Source organism: Oncorhynchus mykiss, chromosome 4, assembly GCF_057628025.1.
Source record: "Oncorhynchus mykiss isolate SJ-2025 chromosome 4, ASM5762802v1, whole genome shotgun sequence".
Taxonomy (NCBI): Eukaryota; Metazoa; Chordata; class Actinopteri; order Salmoniformes; family Salmonidae; genus Oncorhynchus; species Oncorhynchus mykiss.
The window spans coordinates 80,575,001-80,585,260 of NC_143025.1; positions in this window are offsets into that span (position 1 = coordinate 80,575,001).

Consider the following 10,260-nt stretch of genomic DNA (forward strand, 5'->3'; position numbering starts at 1 on the left):
TTCTGGCGCCGACAGAGATGGCCGCCTCGCTTCGCGTTCCTAGGAAACTATGCAGTTTTTTGTTTTTTTACGTGTTATTTCTTACATTGGTACCCCAGGTCATCTTAGGTTTCATTACATACAGTCGAGAAGAACTACTGAATATAAGATCAGCGTCAACTCACCATCAGTACGACCAAGAATATGTTTTTCGCGACGCGGACCCTGTGTTCTGCCTTACAAACAGGACAACGGAGTGGATCCTATGCAGCGACCCAAAAAAACGACTCCGAAAGAGAGGGAAACGAGGCGGTCTTCTGGTCAGACTCCGGAGACGGGCACAGCGCGCACCACTCCCTAGCATTCTTCTTGCCAATGTCCAGTCTCTTGACAACAAGGTTGATGAAATCCGAGCAAGGGTAGCATTCCAGAGGGACATCAGAGACTGTAACGTCCTTTGCTTCACTGAAACATGGCTCACTGGAGAGACTCTATCCGAAGCGGTGCAGCCAACGGGTTTCTCCACACATCGCGCTGACAGAAACAAACATCTTTCTGGTAAGAAGAGGGGCGGGGGCGTATGCCTCATGGCCAACGTGACATGGTGTGATGAAAGAAACATACAGGAACTCAAATCCTTCTGTTCACCTGATTTAGAATTCCTCACAATCAAATGTAGACCGGATTATCTACCAAGAGAATTCTCTTCGATTATAATCACAGCCGTATATATCCCCCCCCAAGCAGACACATCGATGGCTCTGAACAAACTTTATTTAACTCTCTGCAAACTGGAAACGATTTATCCGGAGGCTGCATTCATTGTAGCTGGGGATTTTAACAAGGCTAATCTGAAAACAAGACTCCCCAAATTTTATCAGCATATCGATTGCGCAACCAGGGGAGGAAAGACCTTGGATCATTGTTACTCTAACTTCCGCGACGCATATAAGGCCCTGCCCCGCCCCCCTTTCGGAAAAGCTGACCACGACTCCATTTTGTTGATCCCTGCCTACAGACAGAAACTAAAACAAGAGGCTCCCACGCTGAGGTCTGTCCAACGCTGGTCCGACCAAGCTGACTCCACACTCCAAGACTGCTTCCATCACGTGGACTGGGAGATGTTTCGTATTGCGTCAGATAACAACATTGACGAATACGCTGATTCGGTGTGCGAGTTCATTAGAACGTGCGTTGAAGATGTCGTTCCCATAGCAACGATTAAAACATTCCCTAACCAGAAACCGTGGATTGATGGCAGCATTCGTGTGAAACTGAAAGCGCAAACCACTGCTTTTAATCAGGGCAAGGTGTCTGGTAACATGACCGAATACAAACAGTGCAGCTATTCCCTCCGCAAGGCTATCAAACAAGCTAAGCGCCAGTACAGAGACAAAGTAGAATCTCAATTCAACGGCTCAGACACAAGAGGCATGTGGCAGGGTCTACAGTCAATCACGGACTACAGGAAGAAATCCAGCCCAGTCACGGACCAGGATGTCTTGCTCCCAGGCAGACTAAATAACTTTTTTGCCCGCTTTGACGACAATACAGTGCCACTGACACGGCCTGCAACGAAAACATGCGGTCTCTCCTTCACTGCAGCCGAGGTGAGTAAGACATTTAAACGTGTTAACCCTCGCAAGGCTGCAGGCCCAGACGGCATCCCCAGCCGCACCCTCAGAGCATGCGCAGACCAGCTGGCCGGTGTGTTTACGGACATATTCAATCAATCCCTATACCAGTCTGCTGTTCCCACATGCTTCAAGAGGGCCACCATTGTTCCTGTTCCCAAGAAAGATAAGGTAACTGAGCTAAACGACTACCGCCCCGTAGCACTCACATCCGTCATCATGAAGTGCTTTGAGAGACTAGTCAAGGACAATATCACCTCCACCCTACCTGACACCCTAGACCCACTCCAATTTGCTTACCGCCCAAATAGGTCCACAGACGATGCAATCTCAACCACACTGCACACTGCCCTAACCCATCTGGACAAGAGGAATACCTATGTGAGAATGCTGTTCATCGACTACAGCTCGGCATTCAACACCATAGTACCCTCCAAGCTCGTCATCAAGCTCGAGACCCTGGGTCTCGACCCCGCCCTGTGCAACTGGGTACTGGACTTCCTGACGGGCCGCCCCCAGGTGGTGAGGGTAGGCAACAACATCTCCTCCCCGCTGATCCTCAACACTGGGGCCCCACAAGGGTGCGTTCTGAGCCCTCTCCTGTACTCCCTGTTCACCCACGACTGCGTGGCCACGCACGCCTCCAACTCAATCATCAAGTTTGCGGACGACACAACAGTGGTAGGCTTGATTACCAACAACGACGAGACGGCCTACAGGGAGGAGGTGAGGGCCCTCGGAGTGTGGTGTCAGGAAAATAACCTCACACTCAACGTCAACAAAACTAAGGAGATGATTGTGGACTTCAGGAAACAGCAGAGGGAACACCCCCCTATCCACATCGATGGAACAGTAGTGGAGAGGGTAGCAAGTTTTAAGTTCCTCGGCATACACATCACAGACAAACTGAATTGGTCCACTCACACAGACAGCATCGTGAAGAAGGCGCAGCAGCGCCTCTTCAACCTCAGGAGGCTGAAGAAATTCGGCTTGTCACCAAAAGCACTCACAAACTTCTACAGATGCACAATCGAGAGCATCCTGGCGGGCTGTATCACCGCCTGGTATGGCAACTGCACCGCCCTCAACCGTAAGGCTCTCCAGAGGGTAGTGAGGTCTGCACAACGCATCACCGGGGGCAAACTACCTGCCCTCCAGGACACCTACACCACCCGATGTCACAGGAAGGCCATAAAGATCATCAAGGACATCAACCACCCGAGCCACTGCCTGTTCACCCCGCTATCATCCAGAAGGCGAGGTCAGTACAGGTGCATCAAAGCTGGGACCGAGAGACTGAAAAACAGCTTCTATCTCAAGGCCATCAGACTGTTAAACAGCCACCACTAACACTGAGTGGCTGCTGCCAACACACTGACACTGACTCAACTCCAGCCACTTTAATAATGGGAATTGATGGGAAATGATGTAAATATATCACTAGCCACTTTAAACAATGCTACCTTATATAAATGTTACTTACCCTACATTATTCATCTCATATGCATACGTATATACTGTACTCTATATCATCAATGGTATCCTTATGTAATACATGTATCACTAGCCACTTTATACTATGCCACTTTGTTTACATACTCATCTCATTTGTACATACTGTACTCGATACCATCTACTGTATCTTGCCTATGCTGCTCTGTACCATCACTCATTCATATATCCTTATGTACATATTCTTTATCCCCTTACACTGTGTACAAGACAGTAGTTTTGGAATTGTTAGTTAGATTACTTGTTATTACTGCATTGTCGGAACTAGAAGCACAAGCATTTCGCTACACTCGCATTAACATCTGCTAACCATGTGTATGTGACAAATAAAATTTGATTTGATTTGATTAAAGAGTTGGTAGGCTTTATGGGGACTCCTATGGTAGGTAAACCTATATCTCATCTCTTGGAAGTAGTACTGTAGACTACTTTATCTTGTCTCTCTCTGTATGTCTCTCTTGCCATCTCTCTATCTGTGTTAAACGTGTTAGCACTTGCTGATGCTGATCTACACTCTCTCTCCATCTCCAAATCAAATTAGACTACAGTGTCCTCAAGGTCCATTGGACATAGTTACATGATCGAATAAAAGGAAAAATAACAACTCGGAGGTTAGGGATAGAGGCCGATGTTGTTGAATATGCATTACCACTAGACCTTAATGATATCAACCAGAGAGAAAAAAGGAGAGGATGAGGAAGGGCTGAGAGACGAGAGCGAGAGACGACAGAGAGAGAGACGTTAGAGTTAGAGATGAGAGACGACAGAGAGCGAACTCACAAAAGAACACTAGACACTATGGAACACAAAGCTTTTACTATATCATCCTGGAATATACAAGGTCTGAGGTCATCTGGCTTTGGCCTAAAGAGCAGGAACCCTGACTTCATCAAAGAAATTGGAAATACAGACATTGTCATCCTACAAGAAACATGGTATAGAGGAGACAGACCCACTGGTTGCCCTCTAGGTTACAGAGAGCTGGTAGTCCTATCCACCAAACTACCAGGTGTGAAACAGTTAAGAGACTCAGGGGGTATGCTAATTTGATATAGAGCAGACCTAACCCACTCTATTAACTTTACATCTGCCTAGAATGTAATAAGGAAATGATCTCAACAGAGAAAAATGTCCTCCTGTGTGCTACATATATCCCCCATTGGAATCCCTGTACTTTAACGATGACAGCTTCTCCATCCTAGAGGGGGAGATCAACAATTTCCAGCCTCAGGGACATGTACTAGTCTGTGGCTACCTAAATGCCAGAACTGGACAAGAACCCGACAAACACCTACCTGGAGGTGACAGCATTCCCTCCCCCATATGCCCCCCTAGACACAACTACGACAACATAACCAACAAAAACGGGCCACAACTCCTGCAGCTCTGTCAGATGCTGGGTATGTAAAGAGTCAATGGTAGGCTTTGAGGGGACTCCTATGGTAGGTACACCTATAGCTCATCTCTTGGCAGTAGTACTGTAGACTACTTTATCACTGACCTCAACCCAGAGTCTCTCAGAGCGTTCACAGTGTGCCCACTGACACCCCTATCAGATCATAGCAAAATCACACTACTTGAACAGATCCATGGTCAATCATGAGGCATCAAAGCCAAAGGAGCTGAATAACATTAAGAAATCCTATAGATGGAAGGAAAATAGTGTGGAAATCTACCAAAAACAATTAGGCAACAAACATTAAATCCCTTCTAGAGAATTTCCAGGACACAAGGTTTCACTGTAGTAGTGAAGGTGTAAACTTGGCAGTAGAAAACCTAAACAGTATATTTGACCTCTCAGCTTCCCTATCAAATCTAAACATTTCAAGCAGACAACCTAAGAAAATGAACAACAACAACAACTGGTTTGATGATGAATGCAAAACCTCTAGAAAGAAATTGAGAAACCAACCAAAAACATAGAGACCCAGAAAACCTGAGTCTACACCTTCACTATGGTGAATCACTAAAACAAGACAGAAATACACTACGGATAAAGAAGGAACAGCACGTCAGAAAACAGCTCAATGTAATTGAAGAATCCATCAAATCTAACCACTTCTGGGAAAATTGGAAAACTCTAAACTAACAACAACACGAAGAGTTATCTATCCAAAATGGAGATGTATAGATAAACAACTTATCCTATCTTTTTGGCTCTATAACAAAGAACAAACAGCAAAAACATATACATGATCAAATACAAATCTTAGAATCAGCTATTAAAGACGACCAGAACACACTGGATTCTCCAATTACATTGAATGAACTACAGGACAAAATGGTTTCCGACATGAATATATAAAATATACAGACCACAAATTGGTTAAACTGGTTAAACGTAAACTCTTTAACATCTTCTGCAGCTCTGGCATCTTTCCCAATATTTGGAACCAAGGACTGATCACCCCAATCCACAGAAGTGGAGACACATTTGAACGTAATAAATACCGGGTGTGGGGGAGATGCCTCAACAGCAACCTTGGGAAAATCCTCTGCATTATCATTAACAGCAGACTCGTACATTTCCTCAGCGAAAAATATGTACTGAGCAAATATCAAATTGGCTTTTTACCAAATTACCGTACGACAGACCACATATTCACCCTGCGCACCCTAATGACAAACAAACCAAAACAAAGGCTAAGTCTTCTCATGCTTTGTTGGTTTCAAAAAAGCTTTAGACTCAATTTGGCATGAGGGTCTGCCATAAAAATGGATGGAAAGTGGTGTTGGGGGAAAAACATAATACGTTATAAAATTCATGTACACAACAACAAGTGTGCGGTTAACATTGTCAATAAACTCACACATTTCTTTCCACAGGGCTTGGGGTGAGACAGGGATGTAGCTTAAACCTGACACAGAGAGAGACAACAGAGAAAGAGAGATGACAAAGAGATTGAGATGACAGACGACAGAGAGAGAGAGCGAGATGACAGAGAGAGATGAGAGAGAGAGAGATGACAGAGAGAGGGAGGACAGAGGGAGAGACGACAGAGAGAGAGAGAGACTACAGAGAGAGAGAGACGACAGAGAGAGAGACGGCAAAGAGAGAGAGATGGCAGAGAGCAAGAAAGAAAAGATGACTGAATTAACACAATAGAGGGAGAGAGAGAGAGAAAGAAAGCCTAGTAGTGACATGCATGTGTGTAATGGGATGGAGAGATGGAGAGAAGGGGAGTGAGAGCAGGGCAGGGTGAGTCAGTGAGGGGGAGGAGGAGATGGAGAGAAGGGGAGTGAGAGCAGTGCAGGGTGAGTCAGTAAGGGGGAGGGAGCTGGGGGAGGAGGAGATGGAGGGCGGGGAGGAGGGTGGAGAGAGGAGGGCTGTTCTACCACAATCAATGCTATGCAGGTTAGAAGGAGTAAACAAGGCCGGAGGCTCTAATTGTCGGTCAGAAAGCTATGACGCAGTGAGTGTGTTAGGGTGTTTGTGTCTGTAGGACTATTGCGCACGTGTCAGAGCACATGTCTGCATAAACGGTATGTGTGTGTGTGCTCCCCCTCTGATAAACAGTCCTGCCTTAGTGTGTGCTCCCCCTCTGATAAACAGTCCTGTCTTAGTGTGTGCTCCCCCTCTGATAAACAGTCCTGTCTTAGTGTGTGCTCCCCCTCTGATAAACAGTCCTGTCTTAGTGTGTGCTCCCCCTCTGATAAACAGTCCTGTCTTAGTGTGTGCTCCCCCTCTGATAAACAGTCCTGTCTTAGTGTGTGTTCCCCCTCTGATGAACAGTCCTGTCTTAGTGTGTGCTCCCCCTCTGATGAACAGTCCTGTCTTAGTGTGTGTTCCCCCTCTGATAAACAGTCCTGTCTTAGTGTGTGCTCCCCCTCTGATGAACAGTCCTGTCTTAGTGTGTGTTCCCCCTCTGATAAACAGTCCTGTCTTAGTGTGTGTTCCCCCTCTGATGAACAGTCCTATCTGTGTGTGTCTCTGGTGAACAGTCCTGTCTGGGTGTGTGTTCCCCCTCTAATGAACAGTCCTGTCTGGGTGTGTGCACCCCCCTCTGATGAACAGTCCTGTCTTAGTGTGTGTTCCCCCTCTGATGAGCAGTCCTGTCTGGATGTGTGCTCTCTCTCTGATGAACAGTCCTGTCTGGGAGTGTGCTCTTTCTCTCTGATGAACAGTCCTGTCTGGATGTGTGCTCTCTCTGATGAACAGTCCTGTCTGGGTGTGTTCTCTCTCTCTCTGATGAACAGTCCTGCCTGGGTGTGTTCTCTCTCTCTCTGATGAACAGTCCTGTCTGGATGTGTGCTCTCTCTCTCTGTTGAATAGTCCTGTCTGGGTGTGTTCTCTCTCTCTCTGATGAACAGTCCTGTCTGGGTGTGTTCTCTCTCTCTCTGATGAACAGTCCTGTCTGGGTGTGTGCTCTCTCTCTGATGAACAGTCCTGTCTGGGTGTGTGCTCTCTCTCTCTGATGAACAGTCCTGTCTGGGTGTGTGCTCTCTCTCTCTCTGATGAACAGTCCTGTCTGGGTGTGTGCTCTCTCTCTGATGAACAGTCATGTCTGGGTGTGTGCTCTCTCTCTGATGAACAGTCCTGTCTGGGTGTGTTCTCTCTCTCTCTGATGAACAGTCCTGTCTGGGTGTGTGCTCTCTCTCTGATGAACAGTCCTGTCTGGGTGTGTGTTCTCTCTCTGATGAACAGTCCTGTCTGGGTGTGTGTTCTCTCTCTGATGAACAGTCCTGTCTGGGCCTTGCCTTGGCTCTACTATGCTGCTGTCTGAGATCAATGTCTGGAGCTCCCCGCAGCACTGCAGTGTTTCAGAGCACTCGGAGCACAACACAATGCTTACTCAGCATTCCCTCACTTCCCACTACCCACTGGGACAGCTCTGGCCTGGACAGGTTCTGTACTCATTCACTACACCTCCTCATGAGCAGAACATAGCACTCTCTCTCTCTCTCTCTCTCTCTCTCTCTCTCTCTCTCCCTTTGTCTGTCACTATTTATCGCTCTCTCACTCCCTGTTTCCATATCTCAGAGAGAGCGAGAAAGAGAGCGAGAGAGAGACCTGAAGTCACGGTGTGGATGACTATAGGCCTGCAAAAAGTAAAGACCTGCTTGATTAGAGTAGCACTACTGACAAAGGAAACAAGAACGTCGTCAGTGGAGACATACTCATTCATGAATAACAGAAGATGAAATGAACAGGTGGCAGAATTGTGATGTATGAGCAGAGCCGTCATCACTCCAGTGTTACCCAACTACATCATGCCTATTGACGGACAGGAATAACCTATCAATCAGTCCACTAGCAACAGCCAAGTAGGATCCACTTTTTTTTCTCAAAGAGTTGACAAGATGCATTGAAGCCAACACGTAATTACTTTGAAGGTCATCCATAAATGACTCAGTGTCTGAGAAGGTCAAGGGGTCATAATGCTTCTCCTCTTATTATTGAATGAATGCACTTGAACTAACAATAAATATGCCAGGTGAAAAGTTCTCCAATAGAGCTTGTTGTATTATTTATCTGCTGACCCATTCATTTCGTTCTACAGTGATCATACGTTAGCTATAAAGGTCCTTTACTTCTGCTTTCTCCTCTGCATCCTAAATGGCACCCTATTCCCTACATTGTGCACCACTTTTGATCAATGCACTATGGGCCTTGGTCAAAAGTAATACACTATATAGGCAATAGGGTGCCATTTGAAATGCGTTCTGTATTCTCAACTGTAGTATAGAGTAAAAACACTACACACTATAGGAATGAGCTGTACAGTAAAGGAATGTTTGCTTTGTGGTTGTGATATGCGACTCGTATACATTATTAATGAAAGGTCATATTTCACGTCAGATTGGCTGACTGTGCTTATAGGGCTGTTACTAGAGGATAGCCCTCTGTCCTCAGCTCTGTGCAGTGATTGATTCTTACGGAACCAATGATTCAGCATTTTCAGTTGCAAAAAAGTCCAGACATATAAGTAACTATTTGGTGCAAGACGAAGAGTTTCTTTGATGATGACTCTGATTCTAAATAGTCTGGTAAGATGCAGAGGCTCTTATGACTCACAAAGCCTAATCCATCCAAAAGGATGTACATCAATCTTAACCTAAAGACAATAATAATGCTGGAACAAACAGGAGTTACATAACGAAATGAAATTTTCAAAATGGTTGTAATTTCTGGATGACTGGGAGACAGCTAATATTCCTATAATAAATAAATGGAACAAATAAATAATGCATTCTAAACTGCAAATGGCTCTTTCCTGCAGCTCCATCAGCCTCTCCCGCACACCCCAAACTGTCTCATTCTCAGGCCAAATCAACAACAGCATCAACAACAACAACTTCCTTGGCCAAATCCTCTCCCTGATGAGAGACGGACCCCTATTCCCCACATGGTGCTCTACGTTTGACCAGGGCCTATGGCTAAAGTAATGCCTTATGTAAAAAACTAGGGTTTCATTTCATATGCAAACACAACAGATGGACCCTTGGGTAAAGAACCTTTAATCAAACTACTGCAACAGGGAAACACAATCCAAAAAAATGAATGTTATATAAGTCATCCTGGATGAGGAAGTGCATCTGATGACTCTATGTATAATGCAATGGGCTGTTATGTAAAGACGAACGGAAGAGGAGAGCTGCTGTAGGGAATGGTCTGACCGACAGCACATCACCCCAACTGACAGGCAAGAGAAGGTCCATGGATGCATCCCAAAGGGCGCATTGGACTTTGGTCAAAAGTAGCACACTACAGAATAGGGTGCCATTTGGAACACAGGCTGAGTGATTCTTCTAATTATCTCTTCTTTTTTAAGGGTCCTAGCACGTAAGCATTTCACTGCACCTTTTATACCTGTTGTAAACTGTGTTCGTGACAAATAAAATTAGATTTCATTTGACTTAATTTAATTTAGTGACTTAAGTTGACCACAAACTGAGAGACATTGAATGAGGACCTGGTGAAAGAGAGAAAGAGAGAATCTCTGAAAAGGTAGCTGAGGTGAGGAGGAATGGAGGTTTCTTTCTGGCAAGGGAGGGAGAGTGGAGTGTTTTCCTCAAACTGTGTAGTGCTGCAGAGCCTGAAGCGTGGATGTGCCAACCCGCACCCGCTCCCCCCTCTGCTACACTGAATCGATAGAGCTGGTTGGCTGGTTGGGGTTCAGGGGTACTGTTTCAC